We start from the raw sequence: 24,685 nt of genomic DNA, 5'->3' as shown, positions 1-24,685 counted from the left end.
TGTAAGGGCAGTGGTTCTACTGGAGTAAGGGCCCACCCTAGTGACCTCAGCGTCAACTTGATAACATCTGCAAAGACCCTATTTCCAAATAAGGTCACATGGACAGGTGCTGGGGGGTTAGAATGTCAACATATCACTTTAGGGGACACAATTCAACCCACAACAACCTCTGTGTCTTCAATTTTTTGTTTGAAAGGTAGGGACAATAATTTATATTTTATTGGTTTGTCTTGAGTGAGGGAAAAAAAACCTGAATTTTATGTAATTGTATGAGCTCATACAAAGCCTGCTCTCTGGTAAATCCAAGGAACTTCGAATTAAAGGAAACAGAATTGTCCACTAAGAGTTAAACTTCGAAACAAACAAGGAGTCAGAACAGAAATATACAAAATCATTTTTAAAAAGGCGTAATGGGTGACCTAACTGAAGTATTCACCTCTCTAAAGAATGTTTAAAAGTAACAGACTCAGAGAGCAAAGACTGCCTGTTCCCATCCCAGTGGAGAGCAGCAAAGAGAATACCCTAGAACTTCCCCTTCATGCAGAAGGCCCTCATTGCTGGAACCCTTGCTCACTTGTGCACCTGCTGAGGCTGACTGGATTTCCCATGTCACCTGCCTTCTCAGGGAGGTGACCCAACCTATGCACCTCTCTCACCATTTTTATTTTTCTCTGCAAACTAATATATCAACATTGTGATTTTATGCCTCAGACCCAGCAACTTGCTTCTCCTGAGAAATGCATCCTTTCCCTCCGGTGTTTAGAACATGGTGAATTTGGCCAGGTACCCTGGAGAGGAGGATAGCCAGAGCCTCTCAGCTCTACGTGCCTCTTAGTTAACTTCAAAAGTCCCTGTCTTTCTTGCTCATGCCTATCCAGGTACCTCTTTTTCATGTGCACCTGAATATCCTGGGAACATTTTTAAAAATACAAATCCTGACTCAACACCTCTGGGACGGAGTCTGAAAGCCTGTGATTCGAACAAATTCACTGCTGCTGCTGCTGTTGCTTCTGCTGCTGTGGGGTCTACACCTTGAGGGCTGTTAGACCTGACCCCTCAAAGGGTGGTGCAGAGACCAGCAGCCTGGGCATTGCCTGGGGGCTTGCTAGAAATGCAGTTCCTCTGGCCCCATCAGACCTACCGAGTCAGAAATACAGTGTTTCAACAAGCCCTCCCAGATCTCATACTCATGAGAATCCTGGGCCAGAGCTTGAGCTTAACATGTGTATATTTTTTTAAAGATATTTATTTATTTATTTATTTATTTATTTATTTATTTATTTAGAGAGCACAAGCAAGGGGAGGGGCAGAGGGAGGGAGAGAATCTCAAGCAAACTCCACTCTGAGCACAGAGCCCAATGAGGGACGAGTCAATCCCGCAACCTTGAGATCGTGACCTGAGCCGAAATCAAGATTCAGATGCTTACCTGACTGAGCCACCCAGGAGCCCACATGTATATATTGACTACGGCTTCATTTCCACCTTGTCTGCCATGAAGGATGGGGAAGGAGGACATGTATGTGATAACTCATATAAGCATCAGCGAACACAAAGAACAGGAACGTTTGAGGGACCCTGGAGATTCTCTGTGATCATATCAGTTGAGTGAGCTCATGCATGCCAGGGGGAAGGGAAGAAGGAGAGGGACAAATGCTAGAGCCGTGCAAACCCACGTGGCCTGAAGGTGATGCTCCTTCGTTCCAGTGGATACAGACAACAACCTGATAAAGTAGGGACGCCCACTTAGGGGAGCCATCACCCTCACTTATCACAGCAGGCAAACAATTGTCCTGAGGACACGTACAACACGCAGGGAAGCTTCTCTCTTTCCTTTTATCGACTTTCCTGTGGCTGCAAAGCAATACTTCATAGTCATGGAATATTTAGAAACTACAGAAAGACACAAAGAAAATAAAAATTATCCACAATATCACTTACAGATATGACCACGTGATCCATTTGATATTTTGGTGTATATTCTATATCCTACCTAGACATACAGACATATACACGTGGCTGTATATGAGACACGTTTTTGTAAATATCAATATACAGATATACACGTGTTTATATGTTATATATAAAAATACATATGCATAGACACCTATGGTATACATTATAGACGGTCCAAAACCTATGGGATACTGCAAAGGCAGTCCTAAGGGGGAAATACATAGCCATCCAAGCCTTACTCAAAAGAATAGAAAAATCTAAAATGCAGTTTTTATATTCTCACCTCAAGAAGCTGGAACAGCAACAGAGGGACAGGCCTAATCCACTCACGAGGAAGCAGCTGACCAAAATTAGAGCAGAAATCAATGAATCAGAAGCCAGAAGTACAGTAGAGCAGATCAACAGGACTAGAAGCTGGTTCTTTGAGAGAATCAATAAAATTGACAGACCACTGGCAAGACTTACCCAAAAGAAAAGAGAAAGGACCCAAATTATTAAAATTATGAATGAAAAAGGAGAGGTCACGACCAACACCATTGAAATTGGGAGGATTATTAGAAATTTTTATCAACAGCTATATGCCAATAAACTAAGCAATCTGGAAGAGATGGAATCCTTCCTGGAAACCTATAAACTACCAAGATTGAAACCGGAAGAAATTGATTTCTTAAACAGAGAGCTCGTGCTCTCCAATTAATTATGAAGAAATTGAGTCAGTGATAAACAACCTTCCAAATAACAAAACTCCAGGCCCGGACGGTTTTCCTGGGGAATTCTACCAAACATTCAAAGAAGAAATAATACCTATTCTCCTAAAGCTATTTCAAAAAATAGAAACAGAAGGAAAGCTACCAAACTCATTCTATGAGGGCAATATTACCTTGATCCCCAAACCAGGCAAAGACCCCCTCAAAAAGGAGAATTACAGACCGATTTCCCTAATGAATATGGACGCCAAAATCCTCAACAAGATCCTTCCTAATAGAATCCAACAGTACATTAAAAGGATTATCTATCATGATCAAGTGGGATTCATACCTGGGATGCAAGCGTGGTTCAATATTCGCAAATCAATCAGCGTGATACATCATATCAACAAGAAAAGACTCAGGAACCATATGATCCTCTCAACTGATGCCGAAAAAGCATTTGACAAAATACAGCATCCTTTCCTGATTAAAACCCTTCAGAGTGTAGGAATAGAAGTTACATTTCTCAATCTCATAAAAGCCATCTATGAAAAGCCTACTGCAAATATTATTCTCAATGGGGAAAAGCTGGAAGCCTTTCCCTTAAGATCAGGAACACGACAAGGATGCCCACTCTCGCCACTATTATTCAACATAGTACTAGAAGTCCTTGCAACAGCAATCAGACGACAAAAAGGGATCAAAGGTATCCAAATCGGCAAAGAAGAAGTCAAACTGTCTCTCTTCGCAGATGACATGATACTCTATATGCAAAACCCAAAAGAATCCACTCCCAAACTATTAGAAGTTATAGAGCAATTCAGTAATGTGGCAGGATACAAAATCAATGCTCAGAAATCAGTTGCATTTCTATACACGAATAACGAGACCGAAGAAAGACAAATTAGGGAATCCATCCCATTTACAACAGCACCAAAAACCATACGTTACCTTGGAATTAACTTAACCAGAGACGTAAAGGACCTATATTCTAGAAACTATAAATCACTCTTGAAAGACATTGAGGAAGACACAAAAAGATGGAAAAATATTCCATGCTCATGGATCGGAAGAATCAACGTAGTTAAAATGTCCGTGCTACCCAGAGCAATCTACACTTTCAATGCTACCCGATCAAAATACCAAGGACATTTTTCAAAGAACTGGAACAGAGAGTCCTTAAATTTGTATGGAACCAGAAAAGGCCCCGAATTTCCAAGGAACTGTTGAAAAGGAAAAACAACGCTGGGGGCATCACAATACCGGATTTCGAGCTGTACTACAAAGCTGTGATCACAAAGACAGCATGGTACTGGCACAAAAACAGACACATAGACCAATGGAACAGAATAGAGAGCCCAGAAATGGACCCTCAGCTCTTTGGGCAACTAATCTTTGATAAAGCAGGAAAAAACATCTGGTGGAAAAAAGACAGTCTCTTCAATAAATGGTGCTGGGAAAATTGGACAGCTACATGCAAAAGAATGAAACTTGACCACTCTCTCACACCATACACAAAAATAAACTCCAAATGGATGAATGACCTTGATGTGAGACAGGATTCCATCAAAATTCTAGAGGAGAACATAGGCAGCAACCTCTACGACATCGGCCAAAGCAACCTTTTTCAAGACACATCTCCAAAGGCAAGAAAACAAAAGATAAAATGAACTTACGGAACTTCATCAAGATAAAAAGCTTCTGCACAGCCAAGGAAACAATCAAAAAAACTAAGAGGCAGCCCACGGAATGGGAGAATATATTTGCAAAGGACACTACAGATAAAGGACTGGTATCCAAGATCTACAAAGAACTTTTCAAACTCAATACACGAGAAACAAATAAACAAATCAAAAAATGGGCAGAAGATATGAACAGACACTTTTCCAATGAAGACATACAAATGGCTAACAGACACATGAAAAAATGTTCAAAATCATTAGCCATCAGGGAAATTCAAATCAAAACCACACTGAGATACCACCTTACGCCAGTTAGAATGGCAAAAATAGACAAGGCAAGAAACAACAATTGTTGGAGAGGATGTGGAGAAAGGGGATCCCTCCTACATTGTTGGTGGGAATGCAAGTTAGTACAGCCACTCTGGAAAACAGTGTGGAGGTCCCTTAGAAAGTTAAAAATTGAGCTACCATATGATCCAGCCATTGCACTACTGGGTGTTTACCCCAAAGATACAGACGTAGTGAAGAGAAGGGCCATATGCACCCCAATGTTCATAGCAGCATTGTCCACAATAGCTAAATCGTGGAAGGAGCCGAGATGCCCTTCAACAGATGACTGGATTAAGAAGTTGTGGTCCATATATACAATGGAATATTACTCAGCTATCAGAAAGAACGAATTCTCAACATTTGCTGCAACATGGACGGCACTGGAGGAGATAATGCTAAGTGAAATAAGTCAAGCAGAGAAAGACAATTATCATATGATTTCTCTCATCTATGGAACATAAGAACTAGGAAGATCGGTAGGGGAAGAAAGGGATAAAGAAGGGGGGGTAATCAGAAGGGGGAATGACGCATGAGAGGCTATGGACTATGAGAAACAAACTGAGGGCCTCAGAGGGGGGGGGGGTGGGGGATTGGGATAGACTGGTGATGGGTAGTAAGGAGGGCACGTATTGCATGGTGCACTGTGTGTTATACGCAACTAATGAAGCATCAAACTTAACATCGGAATCCGGGGATGTACTGTATGGTGACTAACACAATATAATAAAAAATCACTAAAAAAAAAATATATATATATGCATTGACACCTATGGTATACATTATAGATACCATATATATGACATGCATACATGCAGTATATATATTTTTAAAACATTTCAGAACATAAATGTACATATATGTATATATCATACAAATATTATAAGAACATATGTATATGTTCTAAATATATGTATTTTATATGCATGTATACATAGATAGAAATATTAATATGTGCTATAAATATATAAATATACAGAATATATAAATACACAATATAAATATAAACAAATTTTGTATAAATACAAATATAAATATATATATATATACGCAATTGCGTAACCTATTTTTTTATATTTAGCACTAATGGTACTTCACCCATTTATACAGGACATTTATGAAGTGCACATTTGAAATTCCCCAGGTGTCCGCCCCTAATCACTCCCCTCTCCGCCCCCCCGCCCCCAGCCAGAGGCGATACGACTTTGCAGGTGTCCTGAAGACTCAGCAGAAAGTGAAGAGGTAAAAATCAACTCCTCCTTCCCATTAGAATCAGTAAACCAAGTAATTACATCGGGAGAGCCAGCTCTAATCCCCAGGTGCCAGGTCACCACCTCTCACACGGATGCCCTTCACGCCCCAGCCCACGTGCCAGAACCCAGTCAGGGCACAGAGGCACCCAGCTGGCCTCCCTTGTGCCGTCTTGAACGTTTCAGGCAGCCGCCTCAACTCTCCAGTGTTACCCAGTCTAAAAATTCCAAGTGAACTGAAATCAATTGTTTTGAGATTTCCGTGTGTTGGGGGACACTTTCATATCATCTCTTGAGCTAACAGGGGAACCACTGTGGTGTCTTAAACACGGTTAGAAATCCCAGTCATCAAGCCGTGCACTGGCAGTCCCCAAGGGTTGTCCCAGACCTACCGCAAAGCCTAAAGCCCTCTTCTTTCCTTTGTCTTTATCAAGAGGTCTATCCTGGTGGAGTCTAAAAAAATTTAACCAAAATGATGCAGGCTTTCATTTAAATCCTTTAAAAATAAATGATTTCACAGAGCTCATTTCCATGTTTATTCTATTGATTCAATTTAAAACAAATTGTAACACAGAGCTCATAATAAGCCCAAACTGTCCGGGGATCATTTTCATTTTTGGAATAATAAGTCTTACTTTTTTTTTTCTCTCTGCTGCTGCAATTATGATAGAATAGAAAATTAGATTTTAATTAATCAGCAAGTGTTCCTCTCCTCCAATGACTGGGAATTTTGAGGCTGTAAAGCTATAGTGTAGGGAAGTCACATGGCTCCAAAAATAGCTGGAAAAAAAACAAATGATTCCTTGCCCTGGTGCTTTTCTCAGAAGTTGTAGGCAGTTCAAAACACGTTTCTCAAGCCAGGGTAGAGACATCATGCAGGAGTGGACGAGGGGCGCATGAGCAGGGATGCTCTTACTAAGGACGGAAACTAGATGCAGCACCCATTGTCCCACCTAAGATCTCCAAGAGGCAGTTTCGCTGCTTTTCTTGGCAGAGAAGCTTGAGCCATCAGACTGCTTACCCACAGACACCTGCTTCATTCTGTCACCAGAAGCCAAGTCGGTATGCAGCACAAATGCAACTGTAAATGCCCTTACTGCACTTCTCTGCTCTCTCTTCCCAGCTGCCCAGAGATCTCTTTTGTCTCAGGTACTGGCATTATAAGCCTTATTAATTATAGATCAATCTCTAATTTGAAGGTATGAGCCAAGGCTGTAGGGGGTCTCATTAGCATAAGATTAAAAAGTGACTCAGAGACTAATTATTTTGTAACCAAAACAAAAACAAAACAAAACAAACAAAAAAACCCCAACTCAGGCTGGATTTAGGCTTGAGCAAAGCAGTTTCTCAGCAATGAGCACATCGGTAAGGGATTGTTTTAAGATACACATGCCATTTTGGAGTCTTTCTGTGACTCAGCCTTTGTTTCGTTTTTCATTGCTGACGGTTAACGGTGCGTATGTGTGTTTCTGTCTAGACACACGCATCAGGATGTAGCAGGTGAGAGCGATTTATGAACTGATCAAAGGAGCTTCTACAGGAAGGGCTTGCCTAAGAGTCCTTGCATGAGCCACAAAGAGAAAACCAAGCTCAAACAGACTCATGAAATGCGAAATGAGCTTCACGTATTAATGATTACTGACATACGCTAAACAGACTATTCGACAATTGAATACCTTTACTTGCCTAAACTATAGCTTATTAAGGACATAATGTAGGGTGTCCACGGTCTGCTGTCACCACCAGATGTTGGTCTGGAGATGTCTGCAGATCTCTGACAACTTTACACTTATTTTCACTGCAATGAAGAATAAAGCTGTTTTCAAACGCTTGATTTAGTCAGTTAAATTTTTCTGCCTTTTTTGTGTAGGTTAAAATGCCCTTTATTATACACCATGATGATGGTGGTGTTAAGTGGTAGTTTTATAGTTTTTTTATGTTACTGGGTTTTTGTTTTGTTTTGATGTTCTAACCTAAGGGAATAAAGTCTGGTAACCTCAGGTCACTTGTTTAATTTTTTTTTTAATTATACAGATGGCTCATTATCATTTAGAAGTGGTTTTGGCTATAAGTAACAGAAAACTCAATTCACCGTGGCTTAAGCAATAGACTGTTGTCCCACATAAAGCAGCCTCTGAGGTAGAGGTTTTGAGCGCTGGTTCTGTGTTTCTAAGTCGCCACTTGGCCACCTTTATTCTATTGGCCCATTGCCTTTTGTATGTATGCTTGTGGTCCCAACAAGGCTGCTTCAGTTCCAGGCATTGTCTCTGTGTCCCAAGCCAGAGGGGGAAAATGCAGTGCTGGATATTCTATTAGCGTCGAGCAATAACTTTTCCAGAATTGCCCCACACCCCTTGCAGACTTCTGCTTAGGTCCCAGTGGCTAGAATTTTGTCAGAGTATCACAATTCACTCCTGGCTGTAGCCTAGTCTGAGAAAGTAGACACTTATCTTTTCCTAGGTCCTATACTGGATAAAGCTATGGGGAAAACGACTCCAGAATGAGCGTTTGGTTGGCCAACCAACACTGTCTGCCATATCAGTGGTCTCAAGATCTGACCCACATCCCAGTATTCTGCAAGCCCTAAGTTTAATGTTTGTCATAACGTGGTCCTTGAATAAGCAGCATAAGCACCAAGTCAGAATTTGTTAGGAAACACAAGTTCTGGGATACGCCCCTCACCCAAGTGAATCACTGGGCCCAATAAACAGGTGATTTGATACACTTCCAAGTTTAAGAACTACGCCTTCGCTATGGCCACAACCATTGCCAGCCGTGATTCTTGGCTGGAAGGGTGAAATGCCTTTAGAAAAACAACAAAATAATCACCTGGCGGTAAAGGAGTGTTTCAAACATTCATGGCCCTTTTGCCCAGATTTTGTTGAGTGCTTGACCACCCATTCTCAACTCAAGCTTTAAAATCACCCTGCTGGGCCCAGCCCTCAAATCTCTGGTTCAGCAAGTCTTGGGGGCGGGGCGCAGGAATTCCCAATTTGCTTTTCTAATAATTACCAGGTAAAGCTGATGCTGCTGGTCCCACCTATACCACCCAAGTGTGGTCAGTGGACCAGTACTCTCGGCATCACCTGGGAGCTCGTTGGAAAGGCGGACTTTTCTGGCCCCACCGCAGGACAACCCAATCAATCTCTACAACAGGGCCCAGCAATCTGTTATTTTAACAAGCTCTCAAGGGAACTCTGATGCACTGTAAAGTTTGAGAACCACTGTCCTAGACTAGTACTTCTCAAAGCTTCTTATACACCCGAGTCACCTATGAATCTTGTTAGAAATTCAGATTCTCGGGGCACCTGGCTGGCTCCGTCGGTTTAGCATGTGACTCTTGATCTCCAGGTTGTACGTGTAAGCCCCACACTGGGTGTAGAGATGACTTTAAAAATGAAATCTTCTTTTAAAAAATCAGATTCTAATTTAATTGGTGTACGATTCTGCTAGGGCCACAGAGTACCACAGACTGGATGACTCAGACAACAGAAATGTACTTTCTCACCACTCCAGAAGCTGAAGGTCCAAGATCAAGGTGTCATCAGGTTATTTTTTTCTGAGCCCTCTCTCCTTGCGTTAGGATGGACATCTCCTCCCTCTGGCTTCACATGGTCTCCCCTCTACGTGCACAGTGATGTGTCCAAATGTCCTCTTCCCATAAGGACACCAGTCATGTTGGATTAGGGCCGACCCTAAAGATCTCATTTTAATTTCATTACCTCTTTTATTTCCTTATCTTCAAATACGGTTGCATTCTGAGGTACTGGGGATTAGAACTTCAAATATGAATTTGTGGGGGAAAACGATTGAGCCCCTACCAGGAGACACAGGGTTAAGTCTGAAAGTGCGCATTTCTAACAAGCTTACAGGGAATAGCCAGGCTATTGATCTGTGGCCCTTCCCCTCTAGGGAAGAGCAGCTGCCACCCCCACGACACTGCCATCATGCACAGCTGTTATTAATGGAAGGGTGTCATATTCCTCAGATGTGTGGAGGTGAAATTAATTCCTATTGTTCTGGGACAGTTACTCCGTGACTTTACTGTGCATCCAATTCATCTCGGGAACGTATCAAAATGCACATTCCTGAGGCCCACCTCCCAAGATTCAAATTGAGTTGGTATCTGAAGGGGCCAAGCGTACATCCTTCCTTGTGCCAGGCCCTGAAGGTCACCTCAATACAGGTGGTTTTCCAGACCATGCTTTGAGAAGCACTGCTCTACCACATTTGTACCTTGCCTCCTCAACCAGCCTACTCGGTGGGCTCTTCAAGGCAGGAAACACGTCTGGGGCGCCTGGGTGGCTCAGTCGTTAAGCGTCTGCCTTCGGCTCAGGGCGTGATCCCGGCGTTCTGGGATCGAGCCCCACGTCGGGCTCTTCCGCTGGGAGCCTGCTTCTTCCTCTCCCACTGCCCCTGCTTGTGTTCCCTCTCTCGCTGGCTGTCTCTCTCTCTCTCTCGGTCAAATAAATAAATAAAATCTCTGAAAATAAATAAAATGTCTGAAAATTTAATATGCACGTGCTTCCCCTGGAGACCCTGTGAAAATGCAGATTCGAATTCAGTGTTTCTGGGATGGAGTCTAAGATGCTGTGTTTCTTTCTTTTTTTTTTTTTTAAGATTTTATTTATTTATTCAACAGAGATAGACACAGCCAGCGAGAGAGGGAACACAAGCAGGGGGAGTGGGAGAGGAAGAAGCAGGCTCATAGCGGAGGAGCCTGATGTGGGGCTCGATCCCATAACGCTGGGATCACGCCCTGAGCCGAAGGCAGATGCTTAACTACTGTGCCACCCAGGCGCCCCAAGATGCTGTGTTTCTAACCAGCAACAAGGGGATGCTGCCGCTGCTGGCCCGTGTACCACACTTTGGATGACAGTGACAAGACTCTGCATCTCATATTATGCCTGGACAGGACCTGATCTCACAGGCTCGTTTAAGGAACTCTTTGTATAATTCATGCATTGACCATTTATCTTTCATACATCTTTACACTTTAATGCAGTACATAATATAATAAACCTTCCATTATCTGATCTTCTCGAAATTGATTCCTCCTCCTGTTCATATAATTCTTAATTCAATTGTCCTGGGGACTCTCCTTGAGTAATAGAAATTAGAATGTTGGACTGCAGGATCAGAATTCTAAGTAACTTTGACAAATTGAAGAAATGTTACATTATAAATGAACAGGGTGAAGTCCAATAGGGATAGGTGCAAGTCAGTGCCCTTGGGCATGAAAAATAAAAGACATGCCATGAGGAGACCTGTAAAGCACACACGAAGTAGAAATCCAGAATCTCATCACTCACAGTGAGAAATTAGACTAAAAATGAGCATCCAGGCGAGAAATTGCCGAGGAGCAAGACAGCAAATGTCTCTTTCGTAAGGCAAAGCCCCAAGTTAGGAAGAAATATATAACTAGGCATTAAAATTACTCCCCAGATTACTATATTTTAAATATTATACTTGTGATAATTATGTTTGCATGGCTCCTAAACTGATTTTGACATTTTCTACTCAGGTTACACCTGCTATACATTTATTTCCCTTAATAGCTACAAATGCCAATCCTGGCACGTTAGAATCGTCTGGGCCAATTTTAAAACTACTGCTATCCAAGACCATCTACGTTAATTTCCTAGGACTTCTGTAACAAAGTACAACAACCCAAGTGGTTTATCAAACAGGAGTGTATTATCTCACAGCTCCAGAGACCAGACGTCTGAAATTTGTGTATCAGCCACGCTCCCTCTGACACATGACGGAAAGATCCCCCTTGCCTCTTCCAGCTGCTGGTAGCCCAGATGTTCCTTGTCTTGAGGCAACCTAACGCCAATCTAATCTTGCCATGGCATTTCCCTTATCTCCCTTCCCATAATCTCACTGCACAAGTCTTTGTATTCAAATTTCCCCTTTTTATAAGGACACTAAATCAGATTAGATTGGGGTTCATGCTAATGACTTTGGTTTAACTTGGTCACCTCTTTAAAGATCCTATTTCCAAATAAGGTCACATTTTGAGGTACTGGGGATTAGGACTTCAACATACCTTTGGGGGGGGGGGGGTCACAGTTCAACCCATGACCACATCCCAGACCGATTACATCAGAGTCTCTGTGGTGAGGCCCAGACATCAGCATTTTACAAGCGCACCCAGGAGATTCTAATACATGGCTAAGGCTGAGCTTCACTTCCCTGGGAGAAGTTCTGCAACAGTCGCATCATCATGGGAAGCTACTGGTGTTTGGGGACTAAAGCACCAAAGCTGAGGAAATAGGAGATAAAGAACCACTGTTTACCAAGACAGATTTGCTACAAAGTGACCAGACTGGCCCTCGAAACCGGAAAAGCTGGGACAAGAACCCCAGCCCCTGATCCTAGGACTTTGCTCTTTCTACTCACCATCCGACCTTTTCAACAGATCATCTTAAAACATCACGCCGAAGGATCTTTAAATATCTTTCCATTTCTCATATAAATGTGGGCAGGTGGCGCCTGGGTGGCACAGCGGTTAAGCGTCTGCCTTCGGCTCAGGGCGTGATCCTGGCGTTATGGGATCGAGCCCCACATCAGGCTCCTCCACTATGAGCCTGCTTCTTCCTCTCCCACTCCCCCTGCTTGTGTTCCCTCTCTCGCTGGCTGTCTCTATCTCTGTCAAATAAATAAATAAAATCTTTTAAAAAATAAAATAAAAAATAAATGTGGGCAGGTCTTTCTCATCTTAAAAAACATAATCTACCCCAAGTCTACTTCCAAATCAAGTACCTTTTCTCTTTTCGCTCCCAGGTAAAGGGAAATACTCTAGCCATGTCTTGAGTTTAGAGTTTAGAGGAAAGTTCTCACTTTCCGGGTACTTCATGAGTGTCTGAAGCATGATTTCTGCCCCGACCATTTCCCCGAAGTGGAACTCATATAGGTCACCTCTTAGTAGCCAAATACAAAAGACCGGCAGTCATCATCTTACCTGAACTCTGCAATGTGGTTTTCAAGACCTTTGTTGCCTTCCTTCCTCTTCTGTGTTCCTCCTTTGCCTTCCATGGAATCTTCCTTTTCAATTTCCTTTGGGGGTTCCTCTTATTTGCCTGCCTGTTAATGAAATTTTGGTATCTACTTTAGATTTATTTTTGTCCCATTGTGGCTTAGGTTGAAACATATGAAATTATACTTTTTGTAGGCCAGAAGTGGTTGAATATTGATCACATCAACCCATTTAATCTCATGCTCTGTCTCAGTACACTGTTGACCAACTACCCGTGGCTTCAGCCACCACCTGTATACAGAGAGAACACTCAGACTTGTTGTCGAAATATTGTAATATTTCCTACCAACTGGTAAGTTGTTGATGCCCAGTGCCCTCCTCCCACCAGTGGCATCTCGTTACCCTGTCTACCCTGCCTCTTTTCCTGGGACTCCTGTCACCAAAAACAAAAGGGAAAATACCTAGCAAAACAGGGGACTCTCTGAGACCCTGCTTCAAGGCTATAGCCAGTCTCTGTTCTGATTGGTTGTCGTCCCGATTGTGGCATATTTTCATATTACCCCTATGTAGTCATGATTTCCAAATGTATCTATCCAGCTAAATCACCTTTTCCTAGCTTTAGGCCCATATTGCCCCCGACTCTTCCCACTTAGCTATCACAGAGACCCATCAGAATCAGTATGCCCAAGATGGAACATCAAACCTCTCCACAGTGACAGATTAACTTTGACGGCTCCAGTGAACTACATCTCCAGGCATCCATGTCCTTGTGTAGTCCCCTGTCACCCTGACTCTGGGCTTGGCCACCAAACTTGCTTTGGCCAATGGGACATTATCAAACATGATGGAAGCAGAGGCTTAAGAAGTCCTTGTCTACTTGGAATACTTTCTCCTGAGGGCATCTGCCAAGGTCTACAGTAGCTCAGACTAGATTTCACTGTGATGAGACCACGCTGAGAAGGAGAGGCCAGAGGGCGGAGCATTGAGACCCCAGATACCACAGAGCATCCGCAGTCCACCCTGTCAAATGTCTGACCTCCCGATTCTGAGAAGTAAAACAGTTGTTGTTTTAAGCTTCTGTATTAACCAAGGTTCCCTAGGGAAACAGAACCAGTAGCACGTGTATGTGTGTATTTAGGTGTATATGTTTATTTGTTTGTTATAAGGAATTGGCTCACATGATTATGGACACTGACAAGTCCCAAGATCTGTAAGGTTAAGTTGGCAAGCTGGAGACCCGGGGGAGCCAACGGTGTAGTTCCAGGCTAAGTCGAAAGGCCTAAGAACCAAAAGAACAGATGGTGTAACTCTAGTCCAAAGTCAGGAAGCCCAAGACCCAGAGCAAGCTGATGTTTCAGTTTGAGTGTGAAGGCATTTAGAAGCCGACATCCCAGGTCAAAGGCTGTCAGGCAGCAGGAGTTCTCTCTGACTCAAGGCGAGTCGGCCTTTTTGTTTAATTCTGGCTTTCAGCAGATGGGATGAGGCCCATTCACATTAGGGAGAGCAATCTGCTTAACTCAGTCTATCAATGAAGATGTTACTCTTATTCAAAATACTCTCACAGAAATACATAGAATGATGTTTGACCAAATACCTAGGCGCCCCACGGCACTGTCAAGTTGACATGGAATTAATCATCACAACTTGTAAGTTTTGGGTTGGCTTGTTATGCACCAAGAGACGACAGAAAAAAATATATATACTCCTTTTGCAATATTATACAAGACTGGCCTATCTACTACAGACTCAAATCTACTGCTTATATAATATGACCCACTTCTAGAAATGACGTTATCATTCATCTAGTATCCAAATCCCAAAACTGGGACTATTCTAGAATAATAGTTTCCTTTCATTTGCAATGAATCACCAATACTTTTTAATTCTGCCTCCTAATTAATTTCAAAAGACTTTTTAACCTCACTTTACCACCCCTGGTAGACCAAATGGCAAATAGCTGGTCCTGTGCTGTCATTGCTCCCATCGAAGACCATGGCAAACTGGCCAATCCATCAAAGCTCTGTGTTCAGCTCACCCAGGAAAGAGGCCACATAATTCTCCTCAACACCCCACTCCCAGGCATTTACTACAAATCAATCACACAGTGTGCAACCTATGCACTAGCCCTGTTCTAGACACTCCTGATTTATCACTTATATTAAGGCAAAAGCCATTTTGCTGGTTACACCAACCTCCCCCACCACTACCTAAATCAATTGATCTCCTCCCCTTTTAGAAGGATTACCAAATTAATCTTTCTAAAATGCATTTAACATTGTCTGGGTTGCCAACCTGTGCTCACCTCAGGACTCGGAGGTGACCGGGTCTGTGGTAGTTAGATTGGTAGCAAAGATGGCTCCAATTCTCTGCCCTCGCCCGTATCCATGCCCCTTGCAACGTGATTTCACAGCTCCTCCTACCAAGAGATAAAGTCTATTTATTTTTCCACCCCTTGAATGTGGCCTGGTGACAGACTTCGAATAGTAGAAGTCACACTGTGGAGATTCCGAGGCTAAACCTCAAGAGATTTTGAGTGCTTACTCTCTCTCTTAGAACCTCGTCTCTGTCATGAGACCAAACCTGGGTTAGCCTGCTGGGGGATGAGAGATGACATGGATGGGGCCACATCTCCTAAGCTGAGTGCCCACGCAGATACGTCAGAGAGTACAGGTAGGAGCAGCAAAGCCACCTGACCGCAGTTAGATGCACAAGCCATAGCCACTCAGGTAATCCAGAGACTTATGAGGCTTCGTGGTCCTTTGCTGCATTGCAAGGTAATTAATGCAAGGGTTATAGGAAGGACCTGTGAAGCAGACCCATCACAGCTCTATTTGCATGAGGAACGAAAACACTACTGCAAGAGAATTCATCCAACTGAGTCAAAAAAACATATATAACAACCAGTAAAATCCATAGGCGGTCATTGTAGGAAAAGCCTTACAAGGCTATAAGAATACAACGGGGCACCTGCAGACCCACCAATGCTGATGCTAGCACTTTCATCCCTGGTGGGAGACAAAGCCTGCATCAGCACCTGAGTATCCCCAGAATTTTCAAAGGGCATTTGCCAGCATCAGCGACCTCAGCAGCTGACATCCCTGCAGGGGACCGTAGCAGAGAAAATGGTAGACACCACATGGTGGCTAAGAAGATTGCATTTGTAAAAACATTTGAGATGCCTCTGGGAACTTCCAGAAATAAAAGAAGGCATCTTGAAAGGTCCTGCCAAAGAAAGAATGCTTTGTGGTAATGTTTTGGGATCTATCTTAACCCACAACCTGGTATTCACTTGGGAAATGATTTATAAAAGTCTAAAATTGTTCAATGATTCTCCTTTGCCCTCAAAGGAATAAAGCCGGTTAACACTGAAATACAAGTTCATTCATCTCTCGCCTCCCATGAATGCATGCCCATGTGTTCACACATACAATTTCCACCTGCATTATTTCTACTCATTTCTATATTCTCCTTGCTCTCCCCACACCTCTCAGATCAGATGCATTCTCAATCCCTGTTGTCTCAACTGATGAGGTGAACTCCTCTTTCTGAAAGAGCATCTCAGAGGCCCCACAGGTGACCTCCCTACAGGACAGAAGATTTTAAGCAAGGAGTAGGAGCTACAGTGTCAGCAAGGGGAGGTGGTCCCTTTCCTCCAATGGCAGCAGCAAACTTGAACTTGCAAAAGAATGTGCAAACAAAACAAAAAAAACAACCCTCAAATTCAACATTCAAATTGATTGCAGGTCCTGCCTTTAAGAGTGAAGTCTACTTCTCCATCCCTGGAATCTATAACTTGCTTTGGCCAATGGGACATCAGCAAATGTAATGCCAAGAGAGGCTTGGACAGTGCCTTGCACTCAACTAAGTCTTGCTCTATTTCTGACGTACCTGGAACTCTGGAATTTGAAGGAGCCCAAGCTAGCTGACTAAGAAAGCCAAATGGAGGAAAGAAAAAAGCATCCCCAGCCTTCAGCCCACCAACCACCAGACATGTGAGTCAGGTCATCCCCGCCCACTCGGTTCCAGCTAAGCTTCCAGAAGCAACTACTACGCGAGTGAACTTAGGCAAGACCAGCTAAGAAATGCCCTAGTTTAGCCCAGCCCAAACTGCCAATCTACAGAATTGTGAGCAAATGAATAATGGTTGGTGTAAGCCGTGAAGTCTGAGAGAGCTTGTTTATGCAGCAAAGGCTAATGGGCGCATCACTAAAAATAAGGTATATGATGTCAGAGGTAAATAGGGCAGTGGAGGGTCATAGCCATTCCTTACATAAGATGGGCTTTCCACACCACAGCAAATTGCAAAGGGGTTAGGATGGGAGAATTGATTTCTGTCTCTATCATGGGAATGAAGACAAACGACAAAAAATAAGATAAAATCAAAAGAAAACCTTCTTTTAAATCTTAGAAAATAAAACAGGTGTATTTTCCTAAGAAGAGTAGTTACGCCTACGTAAGTTATGTAGCTATGCACGTTGTCTTCTTTCTTCGGTTTAAAAAAATTCAGATCCAATTTTAAGTTCCACCTCTAACACGTGACTTTTCAGAACACAATGTGTGTACGGGTCGTTTATTTATTTGGGGGATCACATTTTCCACGTGTTACACAAATTTTTACTTCTACTGCTTTTTTACCCTTTACCTATCCTATTTGTCCTAAAAGTATTCCAAATGGTTTTTGGATGAAGATCTGATACATGCAACATTCACTTGTTCATCTGTTCTACTTTGACCTAAAGACAAAGCACAATATTCATTCTTTCTTATTATCACCTTCTACTTTTTTCCACATAGTCATGGATGGAGTCATGGGAAGGGAGGAGGAACTGGGAAATAGAAGTGGTAAAACATTTTGCAATTTTCCAAGTGCTGGATATAATCTAAGAGATGTGCATTTTCTATTGAAATAGTTTCCCCCATAACAATACACACTCTTATTAGAACCGTATTTTTGCTGACAGAGCCCAGTTACTTCACTCAGCATCCTGCATATAGAAGAAGGAAAAAAAAAAACACAAAACATGCTCACCACTGTGATATTAATATACTTTGATTTGCCCCGTCTCTTATTTGTTTTTTAGACATCCACAGTCTTCCTTGCACTTCCAAATGACTCTGGGACTGACTGCATTTGAACCAACTTATTTGAATTTCGATCTCACCTTTAATCAGGCCCATTGCTTTGAATACATTCGTGTGAATAGTAGAGTCAAATGGCTATTGTTTTTTCTGTAGTGAGTAAAGAAATTAATAGGATTTAGGGATTAGCTTGAATGTCTTCTTTTATGTGACCTAAATAATATAGCGTCTTATTATTACTGGATTTCTGACAATAAAGCATATAGTGTTTTCCAATGAGTTAAAATGATAGCTATATAAATACAAAACATATTACTCATGTCTGTAGTGTGTTTAATTGTCCATTATTAATATTAATCATCTTTGCTTTCTTCCAGAGAGCTTAAGTCCCATATATTTTACAATCAAAACTGTCAAGAATTATAACACTACTCTGTGTGATCTCTATAAAAGGAGATATAAATGCCAATCAAAAGGGCCATTGGTTGCTTCATTTATATTCAAAGTGCTTCTACCCATAAATTACATTAATAGTTTATATTCTCCTTACCTAGTCTCAGAAGGAGCTCAAAGCATGTCAGTCCTTTCTTTCTTGTAACCTCTTCTTGAGAAGGAAGCAGCATTGGCAGAGCCCTGGGAACCCCCAGGCCCCACACAACCCACCAGACATGGAGAACAGGCCACCCTTTGCCTCTCTTCTAGACATTTCCAGATTCAGGGTCTTGACGCAACAGGGAGTGATGGAGACCCCGTATGCTACTGAGCTGTCTCAGATGACACATGTAGGTCACTATTATGATCCTGTCCACCAACTTGAAGCTGTCTGGGGCCACGGCTCTTTTCCCTCTATTTTGGCAGGGGGGAAATTGTCAAACGGTACACACACTGAAATGCACTATAAGCCTGTCTCAGAAGAGACTCCTTTTGAACTTCTGGAAAATATACCTGATGATGGGTCCAGGGCATTCCAGCCTGATTCCAACCTGTATGCTTTAGTGAGTACTATTTAAGGGAAACTCAAGAGCACATACAATTTAAAGGACTCTTTATTAATCCATTTTGAAATGTCACTACTTTACTCCAAACACATCCTGAAACCGCGCTCACAAGCACAAGGCAGGGAATGCCTGTCTAGAGAGCCATGTGGAAACAAAAGAGGCCATTCCTCAAGGACAGCAGAAGTGCCCCATCAACTGTGTGATAACATTTGAAGTAATTGTCTTCCTGCTTTCTTCCCATTTTCTAGGACATCTGAACTGCCAACATTGAACCAGATTGGGGGAAAGCCACCTTCCGACTGACTTACAGGTCAACCCCTTCAGATGGCAAACAATGGAGGCGAGATCAAGCAGACGGCTAGAGGTTCGCTGCCAGAGCTGTGTGTATTCTCCTGGGCATCCCCTGTGATCTTCCCTCCTTCCATTCTTATAACTTTCTGGCTCTAACAGGAAGCTGGAGTAGCACTGTTAGGGCAGAATTTAATATGCACATGGGCTGGCGCTATGACTTTGCAGATGAGGAAGGGGGACTCATCGTGAATACATGACTGTAGATGGAATATTTATTGTTGATTTTCTCAAATTGAGAAACAGTTTAAAACCACTAGATTTATTTAATTAGTTCATTAATTAAGTCATCATAGAGTGTCTATATGCCTGGTACTGCACTCAGGACCTACGGATCAACGTAAATGAGAACAAATGGTCACTGCCATTTCTTGTGTCTTATGAGGGCAGATGTTCATTAATTTACTCAAACAAATATTTATTGAGTCCACAACTATGTGCCAGGCACTCTACTCACTCTGGGGGAACAGCAATGAATAAAACACTAAAATCCTTTCCCTTAATGGAAGCTTACAATTTAATGAAGAGAACAGTAAAATAAAAAGATAAAAACCAGAATAAATAAGTAAAATATACAGTATGTAGATTGTGCCAAGTTCTATGGAGAAAAAGCAAGCAGGGCAAGGATTAGGAAGTGGGGCGGGTTTTCATTTTGCACAGGCCACCCAGGGAAGACCTTGAGGAGAAGAAAATATTTGCGTAAAGAGGCAAAGCTATTGAGGAAGTAAGCCACATGCGTATCTAAGGGAGGAGCTTTCTAGACAAAGAGAAAGTAAAGGTCAAAGACTGAGAGAGAACATGCCTAGTGTACTGAAGGGACCGTTCCAGATTTTATATTCCAACCATGGCCACCACAATACGTCCCATCCCATATGACCTTCCAGAGCCTTGCTATCCCCATCCTCTCTTAGGAGGTAGAGTCTATGTCTCTTCTCCCCGAACCTGGACAGGGCTTTGTGACTGCCCTGACTTGTAAAGTATGACACGTATGAGAGAAGTGCCCCTGAGTAACTTCCAGGCAAGCTCATGAAAAGGAGTACAGCTTTTGCTTGGCTCTCTTTCTTTCCATGCCTGCCCTGGGAACTCAGCCGCCATGCTGTGAGGAAGCTCAGGCCACACCGATGCCCACGTGAGGAGGGACTAAGGCTGAGCTTGCAGCTGATGGCCAGCAGCCAGGTGAATGAGTGGTCTCGGAAGCAGCTCCTCCAGCCCTTTGTTGAGCCCTGCCCACTGATACCAGGTTCGACAGCAATGAGCCTTTTCCACTGACCCCTGATCAAATGGCAGAGTTGTGAGCAAAATAAATGATTGCTGTTGCTTTTATCCACTCTCATTTGGGGTAGTAATAGGGTCAAACTAGTTGGATTAGGAGGCAGTCAGAAAAGAGGAAGGGGGGTCAGACCCTTCAAGGTTTTAGAGATCATTGCAAATCCTTTGCCTTTCACTCTAATGGGAAAGCCACTGGACTAACAGTAAATGCTAGTCCCTCTCAGGGTCCCGGGTGTTCTCAAGAAGACAGCCTCCGACAGGCACACATGCTCTTAAACACCCTTGGGCAGAGATCTTTTTTTTTTTTTTTTTTTTTTTTTTTTTTTTTAAGAGAGGGAGACCTCCTTCTATTTCCCACAGGCAACGTTTTGCGTTCATGATGACAAACTCACTCACAGACTAATCTGACCAGCCTGTTTCCTGACACAAAATTTTAATATTTCCCAAGAGCGTGTCCTCAAGAATGTCCATAGAATGTTGGCCAGCCACAGTCTCCAGTTAATAGGGAGACTTTAATCTTCATACGTATAGAGATTTCAGCCCACTTAGACCCGTAAATGACCAAATGGGCTGAGTAAAGGCTGCTTTCCATAGAGGTTTCTGGACTTTGTTTTCCCTCTGGCTCAATAAGCCTTTAGTCTGCTGACTTTGAGGGCTGCAGTGTGGCCCATCTGTCATGGAGACATTTGCTTCGTTGTGTGGGAGGGCAGGCAAACACAATCCTAGAAACAAAAGCGTTTTTCAATGCTGAGAGGCTCAGGAAGACAAGCCTTAAAATAATCCATCCTTGCCGAGGTTTTAAACAGGTCAATGCACCAACGTGATGAAGTGCAGTATCTGCCCCCATTCAGGGCCAAGTTTATAGAATTTCCTCAATCAAGGAGTTTGTAAAGTTTGTAAGTTTCCAAAAAATGGGGTGCGGTGAAGCCCCTTGATGATGGCGGCCAAGATGAATCTGGAGGGACACGGGCCTCTGCTCCTGAGTCACAAAGGAGTTAGGGTCATGTCTGACTGCCTCTAGGGACAAGGCTTCTGGATTGAGGTCTAGGACTGGTGGGAACAAGCATTCCATTATGCATTGGTTCAGTCTGAGGGAACTAGTAACAGTGATACATCACCGAACATTACATTATGTTCCTGGGCAGATTCAAAGGGAACATTTGGGTAGGTGGATGAGCAATGGGATTCAACAAAATACCCATTAGATCAGGCCCAGTCAGGAAGAAATAAACACTTCTGTTCTCGCTGTTTTGTTTTTGCTTTAGCAAACAGGATCATAGAGAGAGTGGTGCCATGCTGAATAGAGTTCTGGTAAATGTCCTCCAGGGCTGCTTGGAGAACCTTAATGTTCTTGTGACAAGATGGAGGAGGGTCATGCTGGCAGTGAGAGACAGACCAGGAAAACAGAAGAATGATAGCACGCTTTCCGATTTTTGATTTGTTCCCACGGATTTAAGACCATGCCATTCCATCAGAAGGATGCTAAGCCCTTCTTAAGAGAATCCAGTCAGAGCAAGGAAGAACTACAGGGTTTCTTCAAGAAGTTCTTCTGATTTCACAGATGAAAACCCTGAGGCCCAGAACAGTTAAATGTCTTATGCAAAGTTCTTAGCTTTTTGCGGACCAATAATCATATATCCTAGAGTGTAGGACCCTAAACACTATTTACTTCAATGGCTGAAGTGACAAGCCAGTCACTCCAACATCATCAGCATTAGCACCTAGTATACAAAAGTCACTCAGTAATGATGGCCTCCGCACACAAGCCTGTAAGATCTTTCAGAGTTAAGACTTGTTTATGCTTGACCCCCCAGTGTCTAGCAAATTGCCTTCCATATAATAGGGGCTCATTTTCAATAGAAAAATGGACAAAGGTTGGATTCCACACACTCAAAATGTTCACATTTTTGTTGTTTCTTATTGCTGAAATACAATTTATTTATTGATATGCAAAGTGTTTATTGATTGCCTGCTCTCCATTCATTGAATAGATGCAATTGAGCATCTTCTATGTGCTAAATGCCATGGATACAGTAATGAGCGCAGCAGGTGGACAGCCTGGCCTCATGGAACTCACATTCCTATGACTGTCCTGCTATTGCTCAGCCGTCAAATCAGTTGACCTGGCTTGACCTGGACTCACAGGCCAATCAGATGAGGTGTGATTACATACTTAACCCGCCCCCCCGACAGCTACTCAAGACAGAATGGGGTTAGTAGGTTCAGATAATAAGTTACGCGGCTATTCAAGGAAAGAAAACATTATCACGGCCCAAACAGCCTCAGGAGATCCCATGGACAGTTTGAGTAGCTTCTTGAGAATATGGCAGGATCTGAAAGAGCAGAGAGGAGAGGAAGGGGCTAGCATCCCAGGAAGGTGGAGTAAGTGGGAGAAACAACATGAGCATGAATAAGGGGCCAGGAATGACTCCAGACGAGCCAGATTTTAGGCCAGAGGGGGTGAGATTAATTAGGACCAGATGGTGAAGGCATCGATTATGGAAAATCCCAAAGGTAAGACAATATATTAATACTCACTTTGAAAAATGGTTGGAAAGTGAATGGCGGGTCATCTGTAGGTGTATAATCTATTTCAACGTGTTTCTGCCCAGACTGAAGAGACACCAGGAAACTCACTCCCCCATAAGCCTTCCATTCCCTTCAGAACAACAGTTCTTCAGGTAAGGAAGGGCACGGAAATATCACAAGGCTCTGAATTGTCAACATGTGAGAGATTAAATTCCGTGATCGCTTTCTTAGAACATACTCCAGCTGTTAATACTTTCCAATGAGTATTCCATAATTACTACTTTAGAAAATGAATTTCAAGTATGTGCTTTCACTTGTCCATCTATCTGTGGATCTAGTCTGTGTAAATTGAGTCCAGAGCACAATCATAATTCAAGCGAATTAGACTGTAAAAAATAAAGAATAGGTGCATATTGTATGCTAAAATGTCCATGCCATGGCTGGAGGCCAAAGTTCAAATACTGCCCATAATGAAGAGGTGTGAATGACAGGGGAGAGGGTGAAGACAATGAACAGATGCGTGGGTGAAATATCTAAGTCTTAGATTAACTACTTTGACAAGTCAGTTGTCCCACCATAGAGTTAGGGATTTTGGTCTGAGTGGTAGACAGAATGCATTGTTGGCCTCGATTATTGACTTCCCTCTCTCAACACACACGTCCTCTAACTTTGGAATCCCTTCCTGCTCTGACTCTGAGCCAGCCTTGGGACTTGCTCTGGCCAACAGAATGGGTTAGAGGGAAGCTCTACCAGTTCCGAGCCTAGAACTCAAGAGATTTTCTGTGTTTCTGCCCTATTTCTTGGAACCCTGCCCGGCCACCATCTGAACATGCTGGGCTACCCTGTAGGATGAGAGACCACGTGGAGCAGAACCATGTGGTCTCAGCTTCAGCCACCTTAGACCAGTTACCAGCCAGATGCCCCCCAACAAAGACCCTGACCGAGCTTAGCAGAACCATCTACCCCAGAAACAGCCGCCCCCAGATGCATGAGCCTGCCCGGCCTAGACCAGAAATACTGTCAGCTGATGTCCTCAGACTCAAGAATAAAAACACATGCTTGTTTTAATCCACGGAGCTCTGGGCAGATTGTTGAATAATAACAGCTATCTGATAGAGAACAGATCCTGGCTGTACATTATGGTCTCTTGGGAATTAAAAAAAGAAAATAGCAATGCCTACTGATTTTCTCTCTACACCAAGATTTTGTTTAATCCACAAAGGTATTGTTGTATTTTGTTTGTTTAAGTTCCCCCAGATTTCTAATGTGCAGCCAGGGTTAAAACTTCCTGACTAGACCTCTTCTTGCCCCCATCTCTCCAAATAATAAAATTCTAGGTGGATGAGGCTTTTCTTATCTTTGGTCTGGATAATACTAAGATGTGTTTGCTTTTGCACATGCATCACTGAGAAGATGAAAAGGAATCTGTCCTCCTACATGCAAAGTGACCCTCTAAATGTCCACCAGTTTGTCCAGGCAATAAGAAGTGATTTCTGTCCCAAAAGCCAGGACTATTACTTATAGGCTGGGTCCTGAAAGCCCCTCCACTCTCCCTCTGGCTGCTGACTGTAACAAACA

The 24,685-nt window shown here is 42.9% G+C and overlaps 1 long non-coding RNA gene across 1 annotated transcript in view; it reads right to left on the bottom strand.

Annotated features, from left to right (window-relative positions):
• The window catches only part of LOC130543791 (uncharacterized), a 57,124-nt gene that overhangs the window by 17,605 nt on the left and 14,834 nt on the right, over positions 1 to 24,685 (bottom strand). Inside the window, exon 2 of the long non-coding RNA XR_008959404.1 lies at positions 12,870 to 12,991. This is a non-coding gene — a long non-coding RNA (uncharacterized LOC130543791). The remainder of the gene's footprint in view (positions 1 to 12,869; positions 12,992 to 24,685) is intronic.

Source organism: Ursus arctos, unplaced genomic scaffold, assembly GCF_023065955.2.
Source record: "Ursus arctos isolate Adak ecotype North America unplaced genomic scaffold, UrsArc2.0 scaffold_16, whole genome shotgun sequence".
NCBI lineage: Eukaryota > Metazoa > Chordata > Mammalia > Carnivora > Ursidae > Ursus > Ursus arctos.
The sequence above is the reverse complement of the archived record's forward strand: the minus strand, read 5'-3'. Positions and strand labels throughout refer to the sequence as shown.